This window comes from Rhamphochromis longiceps, linkage group LG14 (genome assembly GCF_057381845.1).
Source record: "Rhamphochromis longiceps isolate RC_006_pf linkage group LG14, R_longiceps_female_GT1.1, whole genome shotgun sequence".
Lineage (NCBI taxonomy): Eukaryota > Metazoa > Chordata > Actinopteri > Cichliformes > Cichlidae > Rhamphochromis > Rhamphochromis longiceps.
This window is the reverse complement of record NC_140570.1, coordinates 39,088,943-39,112,173: the sequence shown is the minus strand read 5'-3', so window position 1 is coordinate 39,112,173 and position 23,231 is coordinate 39,088,943. Positions and strand designations below refer to the sequence as shown.

The 23,231-nt window shown below is 43.0% G+C and overlaps 1 protein-coding gene across 1 annotated transcript in view; it reads left to right on the top strand.

Annotated features, from left to right (window-relative positions):
• Positions 1–23,231, top strand: part of LOC146654726 (leucine-rich repeat and fibronectin type III domain-containing protein 1-like protein) — a 440,352-nt gene that overhangs the window by 61,682 nt on the left and 355,439 nt on the right. Inside the window, exon 2 of the mRNA XM_085380451.1 lies at positions 23,135–23,174. The gene's annotated coding sequence lies outside the window, so the exon portion shown is untranslated. The remainder of the gene's footprint in view (positions 1–23,134; positions 23,175–23,231) is intronic.

Here is a 23,231-nt window from a genome sequence, read left to right as displayed (position 1 = left end):
ATTCCTTTTCTTTTTTTTTTTTTTTTTTTTTTTTTTTTTTTCGCCTGTCCCATTTGGTTCTTTAGCCATCAGAATTGTTGTCTGAAGACCAACAAGGATACCCAATGGATTTACTTTGCCAAATGGATCATCGTGGCATTGCCGTATTGGTCCATTTGGTCGATCTTTGTTTTTATTATTTATTATATTTTATTTTCAGATGTTACAGACGGGACAGACATGAGTGAGAGATAGGAAAGGGAGAAAGAAAGAGGAAGGAAAGGAAAAACAGAAGGGGAGAGGGACAGTGAGAAAGGGGGGGGGGAGAAAAAAAATAAAAATCTCCTGGATCACCTGTTGAGAGAAGAATAGAAAACAAGCAAAAAAAGACAAAAAAAAAAGAAACAAAGCAACATACTAAACACAACACCATCGCATTAATCTAGCTAAGTGTAAACAGCAGTAAATACTAAATATTCAATGTTGTTGTGCAGCACGCAGGACAGATGTGCTTCGAGGTAGTAGCCAAGAAAGGTGTAATTTGGGTCTACGAGCAGTGAACACCCGTGTGCATACCTGTGTGGATCAGCGCGCTTGTATTCCAAAGGTTTCTCCATGTAACGATCTGCTAGGGAGTGTGGGGGGGCCACAGCCCCGTCCTCCAGGGTATGAAGCGGGTATGGAGGAGATCAAAACTCCAGACATCCAGAGGCCCCCAGAACACAAGAGACCATGGAAAACCAACAGAGGGGCAGCCGCGCCACTGTTCCAGTAAGAGCTGAGGAGAGTCCCAGATGAGGGCTCGCCCAGCAGCCGCGGAGCAGAAGTCAGGGGGAGTTGCAGTGACGCGCTCGTGAGCTCCGCCGGCCCCCAGCTGTGCCTGAGTGACCGAGCCCCAGGCCGAGAGGCCGGGGGCACCCCACCCCCGAAGGGGCCCGAGCGAGCCCCAGGCTCCAGGCCCCGATAAGTGGCCGCCAAGGAGTGAGCCGGTGTGTACCTGGACGCCCACCCCCAGACACAAAGAACCACCAACGCACCGACACCTGAGGGAGTCCGCCACCGGCAGGGGAAGTGGTGGTAGGTGGAGATAGGCCTCCAAACCTTGGAGGGCCTGAGGTGTCCCCAGAGAGGTGGCGTCTGATACCCAACCTGACATATAGACACAGACATACAGGCACACACAGACACAAACATCCATTCCCACCCTCATGCTCTCATATGCACTTACTCCACACTCAACCAACGTGGAGACAGACATAAAGAGACGCTGTACACACGATCACACTCCCCAAGCGTACTCTACAAACCGGGTCAGTATTCCTTTTCATCTTTATCTACCCTACAGATTTCTTATGCTTGACCCCCGTCCACCCCAGAGTTTCTCTCCTTTCCTCAGAGCAGAATTAAGATTCCAGATGCCGACACAAAATGCTGCCTGAGTATCTGGTGTTTTTTTTTTTTGTTTCTGTCTCTCTGCTGTCATCCGAACAAGCTCTGCATCACATCAAAGTGCGCATTTGGCAACAGTTACAAAACACACATTTGATATCCTCTGTTTGTATTACTACAGAGTTTGATCTCGCATAATATCACAAAGTGCCATGACGTAACTGGCAGAGCAGAACAGTGGATGTGGTAATCCTGTCAGCGCTCGGTGGATGATTGTAATGTTGTCAAACTGTGACCGGGTTTGTCTTTGGGATGATAAAAGTATCGTATGCAAACCAGAGGAAGGAATTTCACACTGGCTGTCGGCCAGATGCTGCCGTGTTCTGCTCTGCGGTTTCTTCTGGTCAGCGTGTTTTCTGCACTCTGTTCTGCATCCATATACATATAGATATATCTACATATCTGTCAGCACAGTTATGTTAAACAAGACAACTCCTAAATCGCTTCATATCAAAACGTGGATATTTATACACGTGAGATTAGACTGTTTTTGAAATGACTGGTAGTATTGGTTATGACGTCTGTATAAACAAATGTAAAACATTTATTGGTTCCAGTCTTTTAAACATAAATATTGGTCACACTTGATAAAACAGATTCATGAGCAGATTAATTAATCAGTTAAGTGCAGGCTTGTTATGTTTTCTGGTTAATGCTGGGCTTTATCCAGGTGTGATTGATCAAGGTATATTTAAATTTGTTACACCCCAGCCCAGGAGAAACCGGTGTGCAACACAAGGGAAAAAAGAAAATGCCCCCACACTCCCTGCTCTCAAGGAAGCAAAAACTGCCACAGAGTTACAACATCCAGTCAGTTTATCAAGTCCCAAAAGGTAGCGGGTGTCAGGGTGAGCATGGCCCAGAACAACAAACAAAACTCTCTAGAAATGAAATGCAACCTGCTTACCTACATGGAAAAACCCCAAAAGAAAATACAGGTCTCTCACCTGCCTCCCCAACCAAAAACAGGAGACAAGGTTCCAAAAGAGAATGGCTTCTCACCCCTACAGATACTGAGTAAAAGTATTTACAACTATTTACAACAAAACTATTTACAACACAGCAAAAGCTTCTCATTCCAGAACACAGATTCATACGCAGCCGCATGCACAGTTCGTTGGGAACAGGAAGTAGGCGAGGGGTCGCGCCGGTTCAGAAGGGTCCTCATTTATAGCCAGCCTCTCCCAGTCCTCCACCAATGGTCAGCCTCCACCTGGAACTCACATAACATCAATGACACAGGACACAAACTATGCCACCCTGTGGTGTTGCAGACGAAAACACAGTGCAAAACATCCATAACACTGAATCATAACAAATTATAGAAACATTACGGGTCATACGTTGCTTCAAGGACAAGACATGAAGAGCGCAGGTCTTGGATATTTGGAGTCAAAATTTCTTTCAGCACATGTTGAGTTGGATTAGAGTTGAGTGACAGACGCATTACATTGATTTTTTTTAATGAGGAGTGATCCACTCAGGTTTCATATCTCTGCATATATGACACTACAGGCTTTTAAATGTTGATGAAGATGTTAATTATAAGCTGCAGCTTCGCGTTTAGTTCAAACAGTAACTCCAGAATCGGTGATGAGAGTACAAACGGAGACCGCAGCCTTACCAGTGTTAGGGTTCAACGTGCAGAAGTGTTTGTGAGCAGGACACAGAACCACAGCTGACCACACAGCTGATTTTACTCCAGCTGTAGGAGGAATCAATTCCGACCCCCCCATTTGTTTGCAGTGTTTGTTAACATATGCAGGTGAGAGCATGCCTGCACTCGTCCTAATAGCAAGAGTGCAGGGATGTTCCAATAAGCGGACAGATTTAGCTGGTTAAGACTTTGCTCCTTACAGATGCCTGCAGGCCTGGATTTCTGCTACGTGTCGAGTTGGGACACAAATAGAATGAACTCGCTGTCACGCTGGGCCTCGGGCTCCTTAAATCATGCTCTCCTGTCAGGTTAGGAGCCCAGAAGAAACAAGAACAATATCCCAATAATATGACCTCCTTTAGCAGTGCTGATCTGATTACCATCACCTCTGATTCTTACAAAGGAGCCAGTACTAGTCTATTCAAGACAGAGACACGATTACAGGTAGAAAAACCTTAAAATGTGTTAAAAAGGGAAGGTGCACTGTAGCTGACAACAACATGTTTGTTACTAGTTACTGCCATATCAGCTTATAACCTGCACAGTGTCTTGGACCTGCTTTTTTTCTCTGCTTTTTCAGGAAGCAGGTGCACTTTAGCACAATTAAAGACTATATTATTATCGATGGTAATGTTATTGTTATTAAAGATGTTATCTACTTATTAGCATAAGCTATCTTCTAACTTCCAGTCTGTCACTCAGACTGTAGTTAGGTGTCACTGTGACCCTCTGGTGGTCTCAATAAAGGAGCTGATGTTATAGACAGGGGTGCACATAAGCTCAGGCGCTGTCAAAATAAAAGACGCGCACCAGATAAGAAGTAGCAACGTGCGTTTGCGTGGATATAAAAGGCAGTGTTTTTGTCCACTAGAGTGGGATTTTCACGGCATATTCTGCACCACATCGCTGTGCGTTCATCATTTGTTTGAAGCCAGCTCACCTCCTGCATCCACTTTTCCGAGAATACGCGCTTCTTTTGCGGTTCGGACTTCTTCTGACATGTCTTTGGAGATGGAGGAAAACCAAAGTAATTGCTTAAAGGAGCTTGCTTCTTCAGCATCTTTAAGAGTTCTAAACAAATGTCTGTCCTCCTCCAGAAAATCTTATGTACGCAAACGCGCGTTGCAACTTCTTATCTGGTGCGCGTCTTTTATTTTGACAGCAAGTGCGCACCTGCGGACCACTTATACGCACCCCTGGTTATAGAGTCAATGCATAGGGAGGCAGTCCAGGTAGATGGATGGGAGGGCCAAACATTACCTGTGGAGATCATTAATTGTCAAACTAATTGTTAGTTTTTTGTTGATCCATCAGAATTCTTTCACATCATGATCACCATCACAACTAAAGTCCTCCGTTCTAACCCAGAACCTGATCTTTTGAATAATTTAACCAAGTTGTTCCTGCTGCTAAATTTAATAATAAATAAAGTAGGGACACTAATTCAACTGTTTGTTATATTCAGAGAGGACAAATACAGCCATTAGGTTGGATCTTTGCTGTGCTGTTTCACAAGTTTGAACCATTTTCAGGTATTTTAGTGTTTCTCAGTCATTCTCGATTGGCCTTCCTTGGAGTCAGGAGATGTCCTACGCATGTTTGTAACAGTTCGACTGAAGAATTACTTTTGTTCAAGGTTTTAATGATTCTTTGGTGTTGGGACAGCGGGTCTGTGTGGAAGAGGGGGGCATCAAAACTTGTAACTTGTGTTTTTCCCTCAAAGCCAATGCATTTGGTCTCTGTGAGAAATCATTTGCATGTAGAGTTTTTAGAAAATGCTTTGCAAAATCCATTTAAAGTTACAAATGTTAAATGGTGAACCCTGTAACTGGTGTCTTGCTGTAGATTCGACACCATTCTTTCAGCTGTGCAAAGAAATTCGGATTCGCTGTTTGCCGGTGTGCTGGACAGGGGAACGAACGTTCCCTGCAGTTGTCCTCTAAGTGTAGTCTTGGCTGGGCTCTACTTTGCTTTAGTACATTCTTCTGGAGTGACGTAGGGGTCACCTACATTCTCTACGCTTGTATCTGCCAAGCTTTCATGCTCCTGTTTCCTCTCATGCTTGACTTTTTAACGTGTGATGGGAGCACCAGGCTGCAGTTGTACTGCCTGCACAAAAAGCAGGTCAGTGGTGAAATGAATGTTGTTGCTTTGATCCCTGCACTGGTATATTAGGACAGCGTTGCAGCCGAGTCAGGCCTGAAGCTAAACAGGAGAACCGTGACGTGCGTTAATTCCCACAGTGCCTCAATCAGTAAACAGTAACACCGCCCGCGCTGGCACAGTAGACGAGCTGTACGGCATCTGGCTGCTGCAGGAAATGGAAAAATAAAATGATAATGATTAATAAAAGAGCAAGCGTTTTAAATTCGATGAATGGGTAACGTTTCAAAAACATGGATAACCAATGCATTCCAGTGATCTCAGTATTCATCAGGGTGTAATGGAGGAGGAAAAACAGCGCACCATATGGCATATTACGCTAAAATATGGGCAGCAAAGCAGTCTTAATGTTCCTGCTTCCTCCCCGAGGGTTTTACCAGCGTGGCCCTGTTTTGGAAACACGTTTTCAATTTAAACCTGACATACACCATTAGCTACCAAGAAAAAACACCAACTTTTGACTTTTGGCTCTTTTCTTCCCCCTCGTCAAACCTGAGCTGTCCTCCCTCGTTTCTCGGTAAAATGAAATTATACATTTTGTTCCCCCGTGGATGCCCAGGCTCCCTCCGTGCCTGCACCTTGTGATTCTACGAGCAGCGGCAGCTTTTTCACGCTGACGGTTTTTATTCATGCAGCCTCTCTGACCCCATGACACAGATTGTCTATCTGGCTCTCCAGGAGGCCTGGCTGTAGTAAAAGCTAGTAATGTGGAGGTAATTAGTGGGATTTTTAGCCATGTCCTGTTTCATCCTTATGCAACAGGACAACATGGTGAGAAGTTATTTCATGAGGACTGGTTTGCTCCAAAAAAACCCAGACTTTTCTCTAATTTGGTTTTTTTTTTTTTTTTTTTGTTTACATCACTTTGAGAATCTCCACCACAGAGTGCTGCTGTTTTAACTCGACACATTTAGATCGTGCAGTGTGATTACGTAGTTCAGCCTCAAGCTTTATGGTTCAACTAACCTTCTCAGGATGCTTTCATATTTGCATAAGCAGTTAATGGAAATAGCAGGTTGATACGATGTGTCTAAGAATTATAGGAATTAATTCACAAAAATCCCTGATGCTCAGGCCCAGTGAGGGTCCATTAAAGTCTAATAGACAGTGTTTTCTTTTCATTAGCCAACAAATTTGGATAATCAAATTCAACCAAATACTGCCATTATACCTTACTGTTTAATATGAACTTACATCCAACAGAGTATGTTTTTATTTTCCAGTCAGCGTGGCAGTGCACTGGTTAGCTCCGTTGCCTCAAAGCAACAATAAAAGAAGAATGGAAGAAAATGAATGGATGGAGGATGGATAGACCAAACGTACAGAAAAAAAAATTTGAAAAGTTTCTTACTCATTAATCAAATAACAAACCTTTTGAATTTGAGCCGCCACACTGGACTCTGAAAAGTCTGAAACTAATCAAGCACAACATTCAGTCCTTAAAACTAAATTTGGCATTTTAATCAAAATATATAGCTTAGTACTTTACCATTTCTTTAAAAATTCATGGATAACAAAAATAAATATATTTTAAAATTAAAATGTCAATTTGATGAAAGAGTTTGCACATCCAGGTGGATTAACCATTACAGTCATTTTTGGTAATGACCAGTACTGTTACTTTAGGGTAGCTGCGGCATGAACCTGGGTGTTTATCTTATAAATTCGTTAAGCGCTATACATCCCATTTCAGTTCGTATCAGCTTTTTACACAGTTATTTGTACTCTGATGAAGCCCAACTGCTGTGACTTGACCACCTCATCTCTTGCTATACTTGATGATGCACGCTTCATTCACAATTTTTTCAAAACATTTTTTTTTAGGATTTAACAAACAAACCGTCCAACTTTGACTGTCAGAAGAGCTTCAAGCCTTTAAGGCAGGAGTTCTCAAACTTTGGGGGCCAGGGTCCCTTATCAATCATAATATTCAGTCCTTATGGACCCCGTTTATAATCCTCATGTTGATCAAACTCTGAGTGCTTTGTGATGAGACACTGCTTTAGCTTGGCTGGCTTCATTGCTTCGCTTGCTAACACTTGCAGACACAAACGAAGGAATATATATATATATATATATATGTATATATATACACACACACACACACAGCAGCTGGATAGCGTAGTGGTTAGACTACACGCCTTTGGAACAGAGGATCGCAAGTTCGATTCCTGCCTGGGGCGTCTGTATCCAGTAAGGGTCCTAAGGCTAGACCCCCTATGCTAAGCAAGCCTACCGCAGACATGAGTGAGACAGATAAATATGAAGGCATGCCGGCTCGGACGTCGCCCGGATCAACAAGGTCCGCGTCAGGTGTTGAGGAACCAGGGCACCCTGACGAAAAGTGGGCTACTGGAACAAGAAGGCATCGGTGGGCAAGAGACGAAAACAGGGCGTTGTTGGAATGCTACTACGCAAGTAACCCCGGCGGAAGGGGCTACATGAATAGGATGAGGGACCTATGGATTCTTCGATACCCAACATCCACAATTGACGAGGTACAACACAAATGCTACGGCAAGGAGGAGTCAGGACGCCAGGTCAGGAGGGCGATATCATCACCCCCACCCGAGATTGGGTACATAGCCCCAAGTGCGATAGGAGAAGGATCGTTGAGTGCGAGAGGAACTGACCTGAAAAATAGGATCATGGCCAAGCTTGAAACCTGGATCCCCCGTAGCCGGTTACCAAGATTACGTGAAGTACCCTCAGAAGGTCTGCTAGATGATGTTAATGCAGCACTACGGGCAATACCTACAACCACGATTACCGACACTAACAAGCTGATCTACAATACGGCAGCGGTGATCAGTGAGATGCTTGGCTACAAGTTGAACAGCCACAAGGGGCAGTACCCTCCATGGAGAAGGAGGCTAGAGGGCAAGATCAAAGTAGCACGGAGGGAGGTTAGCCAACTAACGGAGTTGCAGAAAGGTGCGACAAATAAGGTGCCTAAGAAATACAGCAAGCTGTCCATACCTGAGGCCTTGGAAACTGCCAAGCAAAGACTCACAGCCTTGGCCAGCCGCTTGAGGAGGTACACCAGAGAGATAGAAGGCAGGAGAATAAACCAGCTGTTCTCCACAGAACCAGCAAAGGTGTACTCTCAGTGGCAAGGGAACAATAAGAGAACAGCACCACCAAGGCTGGAGACGGAGCAATACTGGAAGAGCATATGGGAGAAGGATGCAACCCATAACAGCAATGCTCAGTGGCTAGAGGATCTGAGGGCAGACCACAGCGACCTCCCTGAACAGGGTCCAGTAACCATCACAGTGGCAGATATCCAAGAAAGGGTCTCCAGTATGAAGAGTTGGACAGCACCAGGGCCCGACATGGTTCACGCCTACTGGCTGAAGAAGCTGACTGCACTCCACGAGCGTCTGGCAGCACAAATGAACCAGCTGCTAGTTAACGAGAGACACCCGGAATGGCTAACTGAAGGCCGGACGGTCCTGATCCCCAAGGACCCCAAGAAGGGAGCGGTCCCCTCCAACTACCGACCAATAACCTGCCTCAGTACTACATGGAAGCTCCTGTCAGGCATCATATCGGCTAAGATGAACAGGCACATGGGTCAATACATGAGCGGGACACAGAAAGGAATTGGCAAGAATACCAGAGGCGCAAAACACCAGCTACTGGTAGACAGAACAGTCAGCCGAGACTGCAAGACCAGACTGACCAACCTGTGCACTGCCTGGATTGATTACAAGAAGGCCTATGACTCAATGCCCCACAGCTGGATACTGGAATGCCTAGAATTGTACAAGATCAATGGGACCCTAAGAGCCTTCATCAGGAACTCAATGGGGATGTGGCGTACAACACTAGAGGCCAACTCCAAGCCCATAGCACAAGTCACCATCAAGTGCGGGATCTACCAAGGAGATGCTCTGTCCCCACTGCTGTTCTGCATAGGCCTGAACCCCCTCAGTGAGATCATTAACAAGACTGGCTACGGATACCGACTACGGAACGGAGCAGTTGTCAGCCACCTCCTGTACATGGATGACATCAAGCTGTATGCCAAGAGTGAACGAGACATCGATTCACTGATCCACACTACCAGGCTATACAGCAATGACATTGGAATGTCGTTCGGACTGGAGAAGTGTAGTCGGATGGTAACAAAGAGAGGGAAGGTAGTCAGAACTGAGGGGATTGAACTACCAGAAGGCAACATTGCAGACATAGAGGACAGTTACAAGTACTTGGGGATCCCGCAGGCGAATGGGAACCATGAAGAGGCCACTAGAAAAGCTGCAACCACCAAGTACCTGCAGAGGGTCAGGCAAGTCCTGAGGAGTCAGCTGAATGGTAAGAACAAGATCCGGGCCATCAACACGTACGCCCTGCCCGTGATCAGGTACCCTGCTGGGGTAATAGGCTGGCCAAAGGAGGAGATAGAAGCCACTGACATAAAGACAAGAAAGCTCCTTACCATGCATGGAGGGTTTCACCCCAAGTCCAGCACCCTGAGGCTGTACGCTAAGCGGAAGGAAGGGGGCCGGGGACTGGTGAGTGTCAGCACCACAGTCCAGGATGAGACAACGAACATCCAAGAATACATTGGGAAGATGGCCCCAACTGACCGAGTGCTCAGTGAATACCTCAGGCAGCAGAAACCCAAGAAAGAGGAGGGAGACGAGGAACCATCATGGAAGGACAGGCCCCTGCACGGTATGTACCACCGGCAGATAGAGGAGGTGGCTGATATCCAGAAATCCTACCAGTGGCTGGACAAAGCTGGACTGAAAGACAGCACAGAGGCACTAATCATGGCAGCACAAGAACAAGCTCTGAGCACAAGATCCATAGAGGTGCAGGCTGTGTAAAGATGCCCCAGAGACAATCCAGCACATAACAGCAGGGTGCAAGATGCTAGCAGGCAAGGCATACATGGAACGCCATAACCAAGTGGCCGGCATAGTGTACAGGAACATCTGTGCCGAGTATAATCTGGAAGTCCCGAGGTCAAAATGGGAGATGCCCCCAAGGGTGGTGGAGAATGACCGAGCTAAGATCCTGTGGGACTTCCAGATACAGACGGACAAAATGGTGGTGGCTAACCAACCGGAAGTAGTGGTGGTAGACAAACAGAAGAAGACGGCCGTAGTGATCGATGTAGCGGTTCCGAATGACAGCAACATCAGGAAGAAGGAACACGAGAAGCTGGAGAAATACCAAGGGCTCAGAGAAGAGCTCGAGAGGATGTGGAGGGTGAAGGTAACGGTGGTCCCCGTGGTAATCGGAGCACTAGGTGCGGTGACTCCCAAGCTAGGCGAGTGGCTCCAGCAGATCCCGGGAACAACATCGGAGATCTCTGTCCAGAAGAACGCAGTCCTGGGAACAGCTAAGATACTGCGCAGGACCCTCAAGCTCCCAGGCCTCTGGTAGAGGACCCGAGCTTGAAGGATAAACCGCCCGCAGGGGCGTGCTGGGTGTTTTTATATGTGTGTTATCCAACATTGTCTTTATCTTGGACAACATCCGCCTCTCCGACACCACCTTGTGGGAGTCCAGCTCCATCCCCACAACATTACTGGCCTTACGGATCAGTTTATCAAGTCTGTTGGCATCTGCTGCCCTCAGCCTGCTCCCCCAGCATGCAACAGCATAGAGGATCGCACTGGCCACAACGGACTCGTGTTTATAAGTGTTTATGTGTGTTTATAAGTCTGTATTTGTTTAACTAACTGCTGTTATGTCACTGTTACACCTCTACTAAGCTTTGTTACATTATTACAGTTATCACATATTTATTATGTGTTTATTGGCATTTAATTATGCACTTATTAAAAGCCAAGTCTGGCCTCAGTAAACTCTATTGTGGTTCACCTCGTGGGAAGCATTATTGCCGTGTCTAAACTAAGCAGCTTTAGTTTGCTGGCTCGTTGACGGCTTCAATATGGACTGAACTGTATGTGAGAACGATTTCCAGTTAAACTGTTATATCCATAAACTCTACACGTCTGGTCCTTGATGTGCATTAACAAGTCCCAGTGTGGCCCTTCATGAAATTGAGTTTGACACCTCTGATACACACTGATTAACACTTAACTATGGACTTATTAACACTTAACTATGGACTTATTAACACTTAACTAGCATTTGTTAATAAAAAGCTTTATCCACCCTCTGTTTTTATATCTGCTCGGGCTGTTTAGATTCATGTCAGGAGTAAAACTGGCGTTTAATACCCATTAGAGGTAGAGTTTAACTCCCATGCACTGTCTTGATGTGCACCTTTATTTTGATATTCTAGGCATGTGGACTGTCTGTTGGCGTGTGTCGCTGTTTGTGGTCCTGACTTCTCCTCAGTGGTTCTCAGCCAGTTGAGTGTGCATTTTGGAGCCACAATCAGATTAAGGCTGAGCATCTCCTTCTGATCGCTGCTCTCTGCTCTGCACCGCCAACTCAATCTGATCTGGCCACAGCCTCAGGCCACCTCTCTGATCAAACACACACACACACACACACACACACACACACACACACACACACTTAAATATAGAATGGAGGTTCACTCACACACTGCACACTGCACACACACAAGCTCCACAAATACATTCATACATACTCACAATTTCCTTTTTTGAGTCCTTTGAATCATTCATGAAGAAGAGATGGCAGAAATCAACACAGAATCAATCTGGCACACACGCACACACACACACACGCACACACACGCACACACACACACACACACACACACACACACACACACACACACACACACACACACACACACACACAAAGACGCACACATAGAGACTCACGCATGCATGGGTGCTTTCAAAACACACCCAAGGCGTGTGCCGCATCCCCTGAGTCACACACACAAGCATACACACACAAAAAGTACTCAGGCCAACCAACAAAGACGCACACCACTTACTGTCTCCCCTCAAACACACACACACACACACACACTCACCCACGCACACACATGCTACACCGCTCACTTTAACAGGCTGTACCTTCGGTGGTTGGATGCTGCAGCTCATAGTGAGTGTCAGCAGCCTGACTGTCTGGGAGCACAGGGGACGAGAGACACTGAAATGGACTTCTTATGCCAGGGAGAGAGAGAGCGTGGGCTGGTGTGGCATGCAGTGAAAGGGAGTAGATGAAGAGAAGCAATCTGCTGTGAGAGATAAAAGGAAGGGGAGAGAGGGCAGCGGAGGGTTGCGTTACGTGGACACATGGGTAGAATAGACAATCGTGTGCTTTTCAGGCTGCAGACACAGGGAGTGCAAAAGGAGTAAAAACGATCAGTTTAGATTGGACGTATTTCCTGATTTATATGGCGTGCAGCATGGGCTTATGTTCTCCAGTGACTTTGAGCTCTCATACTTGATGTAGTTGTGTGCAAACATTTTTTCTGTGTAGTAACAAATTATGAAACATTTCAAGTACTCTCAGGTTAAGTCCGACTTGCAAACAGACGGCAGGTTCCTACCTGTCCAGGTTGCTGACAACTCTTGTTGTAGTGCTGTTCCTCTGCCTAAATATGGAAAACTCTAAGTATTGCTTTCATTAATTTTTCAAATTAAGTTCTATAATGTAGAAATAATTCACTGGAAGTGTCTTATAGACTGAAAGAATGCAAGAAATTGCAATAGAGTATCATCAAAATGTATTATCAGTGATGCAATAGCAACACTGTGTATGGTCATTGTGGAGATACTCACAGATATATTCACTTTAGCTTCGACCACAGCCGATTATTGGGACAAAGGTTCAATGTGGGGTCTGTCTTGTTGGATATTTATGTTCTGGTTCAAAGTCATTGCTTCTCAGTGCTGCTTTCTATCTCTGTCTTATGTTTTGGGATTAAGCACACAAAGGACTTCCATGTGAACAGTGCCACGCAGCTACATGTAAAAAACACTTCAGGTCTCATACATACATCCAGGCTTGTTTTTCTGATGCCATATGTCACAATAACATGTAAAACTAAATGGGAAACCAATTTATCTCTCACAAACATGATCTAGGTCATTTTGGGCCACTTAACACACGTACATGTACAAATACAGTTACAGACCCATACAGTTTACAAAGGTACTTCATACACATCCAGTTTCAAACTGCCTCCATCTCACTCTGTGATACTTTAGTGGCTAGGACATATACTGCAAGGATCTGTTAATATTAGTTAGAACAGTTAACATGATGCCCCAGCCATACACAAAACTCCAACAAATCCACACAATAGATTCATTATGATTTTAACATTTTCAAATTTAAAATCGCTACTTTTGTTTGTCTCAGAATGAAGTTTGTACCGGAGTAGACAGGTGATCCTTTCTTCAGTTTGCTTAAGGGTTTCTCTGCAACCAACAGAAATGTGTAGTAAACACATAATCGAGTCGATTACAGTGTTTACAGCCTCTAAGTGGTATATTCATACCACCAACAGGCAGGTCAGCTCCAGGGTAGCCACAGTGGGGGACTATTATGTCCTCTGTATAGCAGAAAACTTTAAGCACTGTACATACACTGAGAAGTTAGGATGAAATAATCATGTGAAAAGAAAAGGGGTGGTGGGACTTTGCAAGCTCTCTTTATATACCACCATGCAGGATGAGTTCTGGAGGAGGTCAGAAAAAGAGAATAGAAGGGGAACGTATGCAAAGAAGAATAGAGCTGAAATGTGGCGCGATAGAAAGGCAGGAGATACGTGTATGGAGAGAAAGCCTGTAAGGCATGTATTTTACACAGGTGACGCAGAGGCCATGGAAACAGATAAGGAGAAGAGCAGAGTACAGCTGCATTCACACTCTGGCTTCGGGAGGCTCTTACTCTGTTGTTTGTTACATTTACGAGCTGCAAACAACGGCTCATTGTGAGACGGTTCGTTCAGACAGGCTCGAAGATGAAATTCATCATGGCTCTAATGAATATGTTTTCATACCAATCTGTGTAATAAAACACTAAAAGCAGAGCTTTTAATGTGGTCACGTTCAGCCTGCACCTGTCCCCTTCCACCTGTTCCATTGTCAGTGCCAGTGCTAACTTCATAACTGCAGTGAATATTCATGCCTGGCCACTTTCACTGCAGTACAACAAAAATAAGTGCCTTTGTTACATCTTACAGTACTTTTCCCCTGCTAGCAGTTGTTGCTACTTTCTGTAATGTGGCGGTCCCCAACCCCTGGGCCTCGGACCGGTACCGGTCCGTGAGTTGTTTGATACCGGGCTGCGAGAGTTGAGGCTCAGGTGTGAAATGTATGGTTTTCAGGGTTTTTATCGGTTTTCAGCGTTATTTTGTTATCGTTTTGATCGTTTACTCTGTTTTCCTGGGTCTTTTCACGTGTGTTATGAATAAATTTTCTTTTTTTCGGTACCGGTACCGGTCCGTGGCGCAAAAAAGGTTGGAGACCGCTGCTGTAATGGACTGCTCAGACAGTTTCTCGTACCATAACCAAAAAAGTTTCATAAGCCAAACATTGTAATTTAAAGAAACTTTCCTGTAGAAATATAAGATGCGTATATATTTTATTGGTATTGGAAACAAGTATTTGATTAATTATCAGTAAATTTTTACATTAAAGATGTCAAATATATATCCAAAATATTGGGAAACCCCTCTGTTACAGCAGCCAAAACAGTAACACAACCAACAACAAAATAAAGTATTAGGTTCATAAAGTAAAGCATCTCAATGAAACAAGAATATGACAAAACTAAATAGCTTAATAAAGTGAAGTTACTCAAGTAGAAAATAGCTTAATAAAATGAAACGGTATCAAAATAAAAATAAAGTCGCTCGTTAGGGAAACAAATCTAAATAAAACAATCTGGCAACGGCTCCATAATGTAAAACAGCTCAATTACAAAAAAAGGAAAGGAATCAAAGTAGCATACTAAAAGTAAAGTAAGTGGCAGATGGCAATAAAGCGTCTCAGTATATTCAGAGTGTAACGTGCAGTGAGCAGTGCAGGGTGGCATGAGAGTACAGACAAGCAGGCAGCTGTTTGCAGCATTCACCTTTATGATGTCACAAAGTAGCCATATCACAGGTTTTTATCACCTTGTCTTGTTAATATTTTGCAACATTTTACAACCTCAAGTATGGAATTAACAACAGATTATAGACGGTTAGTGTGCACAGTCCACACCTATGATCGGTGTGGACATACAGGTTTGTATTAACAGCTTCATTTGAAGGACTAATCTGTGTGCTTTTCCTGCTTTATCCAAGCAAAGATAATCAGCTGGAGAGGCACAGTGAAGATCGGGGGGGGTTCACGAGCTCCAGCTCTGTACAGAGACTGGCTGCTGTGACAGGATGATAATAGTAATGACTCACAGTTGTGGCCCCATGTCATATTATGCGGGTCTTTAAGAAGGATTTATGTACCCTTCATTAGCGAAAGCATTCCCTGAGAGGGTATGGACGGTGTTTGGGGGTGCGATTGTCTCGCCTTTGAAACGGTCACTTAACAGGACAATTCTGTCATTTACTGTCTTTAAACTGACTTTGATGCGTCAAGAAGGCAACAAAACAGCAATAAGACAGAGTCTGTGTATCAGGGTTTTTTTTTTCAGCCTGATTGAGTTGACACTTACAATCTGTTCACGACTGTATTGCTGTTAACTGTTATAAAGCTCGACCCTGTGTGGTCCTGAGAACTGAGATTATAACTATTCACCCTTTCAGAACCTGAAATCTGTGTCTAACAGCTGATCTGAACGATATGTAGACGAACATAAACCATTACTTTCAGATCCTGAGCCAGCCGTGTGTTAACAGAGATACTGTTACGGTGTAATGTGCATAAATCCACGCATCACTCTGGGTTTTTCTGCAGTGTGTGAATTAAATTAGAGTTGCACTTGAGGTGCTGTCTCACATCCTGCAGTTAGAAAGCCCAGATATGATGGAGGAATGTTACACATATGGTTTGTTGGCTTTGCAAATGATGGTGCAGCTGCTATAATGTGGTGACAGAGAGGAGCAGCAAAAGATCAACCCCAGCCATCATTAACTCATTTGATCACAGTTAGAACTTCATGAGCCGTACTTCATGCAAAGTGTCTCAGAACAGAATCTCGGAAAGTTTGTTGTTGATTTGGGTAAATCACGTGCTTCAAACATTTGGGTTTAAAAAAAAAAAACACAGAGAAGCTGACGCGCTTCAGGAAGGCAGAAATAAATCTCAAAGCTGGTTGTTTTGTTCGTACATTATGCTACTATATTGTAGTATAATAGTATAATTGTAATTCTTTAAACTGAGCTTTGGCATGTCGACATCATTTCAGATTATTTACTATTGAACTTGCGCGGCAATATTTAAAGGCAGTGCTAAGTGGATGGGTGATTTAACTCATAAACACATGATAATGTATGCTGTTACATTTGAATTTGAATGTCTGAAGAGGAAATGGTGTGTGTGAATATTGTGTATATTAATTTAACACTCAGTCATTAACGTAACACATTAACACAGTCTTATTAATGGCTGAATTTTGCCTGACATATGTAACAGCAGCTATCGAAGTAAATACAAGAAAAAAAAGCAACATGAATGTTGCTGTGTCTGTTCAATTTCAGTTCAGTTTGATTTTATTTATATTGAGCCAAGTCACAACAGCTATGCACACTACTGAGAAAAAGACAGGTGAGAGTCTGTGAAGGTTCTCAGTCATCCAGGTCATCATAGTCTGAGGAGCTTGGAAAGAAAAGCGTCTGGACCTCTTTAAATTGCTTGAAGACGTTTCACCTCTCACCCGAGAAGCTTCTTTAGTTATAGGGTCAAATGGTGGAGAGTCCACCATTTGACCCTATAAACACACTCCTTCCTTCATTAACATTAGTTCAGTTCTGCTCTGTTTGATAATCTCAGTATTATTATGGAGCAGGAATATGTAGAGTGGACAGAGCCAAAGTCTTGGCACTCTGCTCACAGCTTTGAGCCATCCAGCTGTGCCAATTACACACTCATTCTCATAGCATCTCTCTCCTCTCATTCCAAACAAATAAACAGTGCTAGCAGCAACTGTCACACACATAGTGTATCAGCATCAAAAAAGATGTGTTTTTTGGGAACATATTTAGTGCGATTTACAGTACATTGCCTGCCTCAAGTCTCAGTAACTCTCATTTCTATGTGTTATTATTTGAAGAAGCAGATGAGTTGGCAGGCGATCTGTGTGGATTTATAAATTAGATGGCAATCAATTTCCAACCATTTGCAATCTGTTTGAGACTGATGGAGACGGCTCGCACAACCTGTGCAACTTCCTTGAAACCAAACGTGTTTGGTCACTGTAAGCACGTTAATGAGTGCAGTTATTTTTTGTTAGTGGTTCTCCTTCAGTACTAGTAGTAACCTGACTTTCAGTCAGTTTGAGTCTAAGTTCTTTTGTATCTGGATGATGTATATTTTAACATCACCTGAAGGCAGATTTGAATACCTGATTCCTGTTATGTGCTTTTCTCACAGGGTCCTGCAGTTAAAGGTTCTTTTTTACATTTACAACGCACACCTGAAAAAGCCCCTTTTGCTTATGAGGTTTTGTCTTCTCTTAACCACTGAACATCTAAACCCGAACTACTTGTAAGAATCATAGCATGTTAAGTTAGATGTGGCCAACATGGCCAACTGTTGGTCCATCATGGCATTTCCCGCTTTTAGGGTTGTCATAATTCAATTTTACATCCAAGAATATGTTTTTTTACATTTAAAATCCCAACCAATGTTTTTTTCACCAGTGGTTCTCATTATTTAACCTGGATGAACAGTACAGTAGGAATACACTGGCATTAGGTTTGATAGACACTTTGAAGCCCATCTTCTGGGCATTTCAGTGACAGTATGCAAGCTATTTGCTGTTTTTCTACTCACTGCTTTGTGTGTTAGAACCAAATTATTTATTACTTAACACATAACATACTTTAAGTGGGACTAGTAATAGTAGCAATATGATATTCTAATTACATTTTGTTTAATACAAACGAGTAATGCAACTAATGAAGTTTTAAAACTTAGAAACATTTTTCACAGATGTAAATGTAATAATGGTGGTAGAGTCAGGGGTTCAATGCCCAGCTTCTGAGCTGCACGGGTTTATTGTCAGTGTTGGTGGTTGTACATGTAGCACACGCACACTTCGTAATTTGTTTACAATATAAGAAGCACACGTGTGTGTGTGTGTGTGTGTGTGTGTGTGTGTGTGTGTGTGTGTGTGTGTGTGTGTGCTTGGGCCTGCCTGCCTGTCTGTTGGTTCAAATGCTAATACATTCATGTCTCAGCACTTCTCTTGTTTACTTCTTTACTTATACTTGAAACTATACACCATCATCAGCATAAAAACTTTCCGTGCTGCATGCCATTAGCCCATATAGCAACTTTTCTATTTAAAAGGAAAACCACACAATAATTTTCTATTAGTCCTCCCTTGAACTCATATCTCCTCCAGCTCAGCTACTTAGCATCAAAGTGTGCTTGAACTTTTCAGAGCCTTCCTTTTTAGCCATAGTCTTTAAAAGGGCCTCAGCAGTAATGACACCACACAGAGGAAGATTTAATAGAATATGGGCTGTATGGGTTGTGTAGAAGGTCCACAGATAATTGTATTAGACAACCATAGCCATGCTTCCTTCACAACAATGCACAGGCTTGGCCCTGGTCCACTCTGAAGTTTAATGTGAGGGCCCTGACCTGGTGACATCTGCAGCGCTTCGGGCACCAAGTGTGTTTGTAAGGAATCTGTTATTTTTTCTGTATTAAGGCACAAAATATAGTAGCTGGTGGTGGATGCTACTAGAAACACATTTTGTGCAACATGTAAACAGATTTCAGCCTAATCTGTGTCTTTTTTGTGTGTGTTTTTAATTCTGTCCTGCCTGGCAGCTTTTGCAATCAGACTTATGATCTTAATGCGCTTGTTGTGCCAAACATGTCTCGCTTTTCCAAGATCAGTTCTTTAAATTCTCTGTTAGCTCCTCTTGTTTGTGTCTTTCTTTTATCCGCTTATTTCTTCATTTCCATTTGTGTTATTTCAGTTATTACATTATATGTGGTATACAGTATGACAATGTCTAAGGCAGGACAGGAAGGAAAGGAGAAAAAAAGGTAGGGATAATAGGGGAAGATGTAATAAAAGGATACAGTACAAATAGAAATGCACACTGTATCGCCAACTGCAACAAAAAAAATTGGAAATGCTTCTTCTGGTGTGTGTGTGTGTGTGTGTGTGTGTGTGTGTGTGTGTGTGTGTGTGTGTGTGTGTGTGTGTGTGTGTGTGTGTGTGTGTGTGTCTGAGTATGAAAAAGAAAGAGAGACAGAGAGTGTCAAATGTGTGTGTGTCTTTGTCATGAAATGTACTTGAAATTGAGAAGCTACAGTAACACTAACCAGGAGTCAAAGGCAGATAGAGATGGATCCACGAGAACCGGGCCATGCGCAGCCCCCAGGAGTACCCAAGACCTAAGGCCACACATCTCGATATCGGCACACTCATCCCAGCAGGAGAAAGAGAGAGGCTGCAGGTGTGAGCCGAGATCAGGGACCCATGCAGGGCTCCAGGCAGTAAGGAACCCTCCCCCTGCCACCCGGGACCACCAAAGGAGCACATCAAAGACTACACTAGAATATCCAGCCATGCTCCGTAGCTGGATCTGTGTTGCTTGGGACACTTTCACTTTAGTTATGACACAAGAAAATGGTGCCATGATGTCAACTTGGACAGGGTTATGACCTGAAATCAATCAAGGTCAAATGTTTTGCCAAATAACTGCTACTCTCCAAGTAAAGAAAAACTTTGATGGACCTTATATAGGCGGTACTTCTCCAAATCTCAGAAAGGCATATTGTAAAGTTGAATTGTTTAAGTAAGTAAAACAAAAATATTCATCTGAGCAGAGCAAGCAATACTTACTCTGGGAAATATGTGTCAATTAAAACATGCCAAACTGAAAGCTTACATCCCATAAAGGAAGTTGATTGTTTGCATCCAGCCTGTAAAGTACTGCCACCTGGTGGCCACAGTTGGTTATTGTCTCTGGAGGCTAGCTTGTGTCTGAGCCACTGGAATGTGTAGTTGTTGTCATTTTCATGGGCATGGCAGCATTCACCAGTATTTAAACTCTAAAATCGATCTCAGTGTTAGTACAAATACATTCCTGTTATTTATACGTTGAACTCGTTGGCTTTAATAAAGTTTATTGTGTCTTGGTTTTATTTTAACAGCAGCTGTTTTTCTGTTATGTTATTGCCAGGGTTTTAATAGTTTTGCAATTTTCATTAGTTTTTATTTTTATTTAGTTTTGACTTCAGATTTTCAATTTTATATCAGTTTTAATTAGTTTTTACCAATTGTTTGCTAGTTTAGTTTAGTTTTTAGTTTTTTGAAAATCCTTAGTTTCAGTTTAGTTTTGATTAGTTTCAGTTATAGGTTTAGTTGTGTTTGCAATAATTAAGTGTAACAAAATCCCAGTTTCATCATATCAGTCATGCTCTTCTGCTCATCCTTGGGTATGTTGCTATTCCAGCTACCATACCCTGCACAGGTCGCCTGTCTGTCACAGGGCTAACACGCAGAGACAGACAACTCACATTCCCACCTATGGGTTCTTTAAATAAATAAATAAATAAAGGCAGATGAACAACCATTGATACCAGGCAACTATAAAATGTATATCTTGGCCCCAATGAGACTATTAACTCTTGCAGCACCGGGTGTTCATAATTTTGGTTCAAGTGAATTGATAAACTTTGTGAAGGCAATTGACTCACACAGTTGTGTAGATGTCCCCGTCCTGCTGTCTCGGGATGCATCACGCTGCCTTGCCTGGGGTTAGCTTCTGTTTTCTGGGGATGAGGGTTGAGTGTGCTCCCTTACCTTCTCAAGGTAAGCTAGGTTAGCCTTCTTGTGTGAGCTTTTCAAGTGCACTTTAAGGTTTGTGGGATTTTTTTCCCTTTAGAAATGTCCCTCATAATTTGTCTCTTTCCACTACAAGACACTTGCTTTATCCAAAACACAGTCATATTCAAAGTAATCCCAAATTGGACTCTGGCGCTTTCTCCTGACTTTTCCTGACATGATTCTGTGCGTGGACGGAGCAGCAACACAGACGACTCGACTAACGTGCTGCCACCTGCTGGCATAATGAGACAGCAAGAAAAAATCTGGAAACTAAACTTCATTTTCACCCTTGACTATTGTAGGACACGCACACATCAACGAAAACTAAACACATTTTGCTATAAATTCAGTTAATTTTAGTTAGTTTTGTGGACACTCATTACAGTTTTAGTTAGTTTTCCTTTTTTTGTTTTTATTTTTATTTCCGTTAACGAAAATGTTTTTTCACTTCTAGTTTTCGTTATTTCGTTCGTTTTCGTTAATGATAATAACCTTGGTTATTGCTCAATTATAAGATGATAAAAAAACACTCGGGAGGGTCACCAACAATTTGCCTACTGTTTGTGTTTGCCATCCTGATTAATGGCAGTGGGTGTTACCTCAAAATGAGGCTGAATTACTTCTGCAGTCAAACACCTGGAAGCCTTAGCTTTAACCCCATGATCAAAAAAAACAACAAACAAAAAGACCAACTTTCCCTGTCTTTGTACCTCGAGGCCCTCCAGCCAGGCTCCATTATTAATACACTTGTCTGCTAAATGCTTTATCCATTCTTTACCCAACTTAGTTTAAATCAAATCCCAAAATGTCCCCATCTCCAACCTCATCTCTCTTGTGCATTTTCTGTTCTTGCAAAAAGATCTCATAAGTACCAAAACACACACGCAAATGTCGAGCACTCTGTGACGTTAGCGATGCTATCTTGAGATCAAAGTAGCTGGCTGCGTTTTATAACTCAAGTAGTCCAATTTCATTCAGAAGCAGACACCCCAAGAAGGCTTTTGATAATCTACACTGTCTGATGAGATTTCCATTGAAATAAGTTAGCAAGAGGAAAGGAAAGATACAGAACTGGGAAGTAAATCTGAGAGACGAGGAAATGGGACAATTGAAGGAAGAATGATGGGGGAGTGAAAGAAGATGGCACAAGAAAGAAGACAAAATGGAGAAAAGAAGTGGAGACAAGAAGCTCTGTAGTTAAAGCTGACTGATCAATCTATTTTTGCTCATTTTTTGAATTGCTTCTGTCGCAGCCTCTTTGCTCCATGTCTCCCTGAATCACACTCCATCTCTCATGCCCTCACTTTTCCAGTGTTTATAAGTCATCTGTCAGATAGGCAGACGTGTAGATGGAACAAAACTCGTCCCTGTAATTTATTCTGCTGTTTTTGCCAACATTCATTCCTTCTCCTGCATGATGACTTCCATTTGTCAGCCGCCTCTGCGTCTTTAAAATGAATCCATTTGCCTCTGAGTTGCTCCGTTTCTTTATTGCGAAGAGATGCAGTTTGGCAACAAATGCTAAAAGATGAAATGAGAATTGGTGTCGTGATGACTCAGTGGGTTCAACTATATTCTCGCAACATCAAATCTGACTCATGACTTCCTCTGCGTGTCAGCTCCCTCTTCTGCCCTTCCTTCTCGCTAACTGCCATAATAAAAATATAATAGGAATGGGGGTAAGACGCCCGCTTTAATTTGTTTAGACCACAGCTTGAGTGCTGCTCTTACAGCCGAAAGATCTTTGCATCAGCTGGAAAATTTGTCAATAAAAAAATCGGTTCATGAGGAATCACAGTAAATAATCAAATGTGTTTAAGCCTTGTGATGTTTTCATTAATCTACTGAAAGGAGCAACAGTAAATGGATCTGCTATTCTATGTGTATGTGCAGCTTGATATGTCAATGTGCTTCTGCTCCGTGGGTTTGAAGTATCGATCACAACATTGCTGCCGTACCTGATAAAGTGATAATAAACTAATTCTGAACTTCTTGTTCTTGTTTCAGGTGTCAGAAAGGACTGACAGTGGAAGCAGATGACAGAAAGGTCAGTTTGAAAGCTTTTTTTTTCAATCGCAACTTATTTTTTGTCACCAGCACAGGA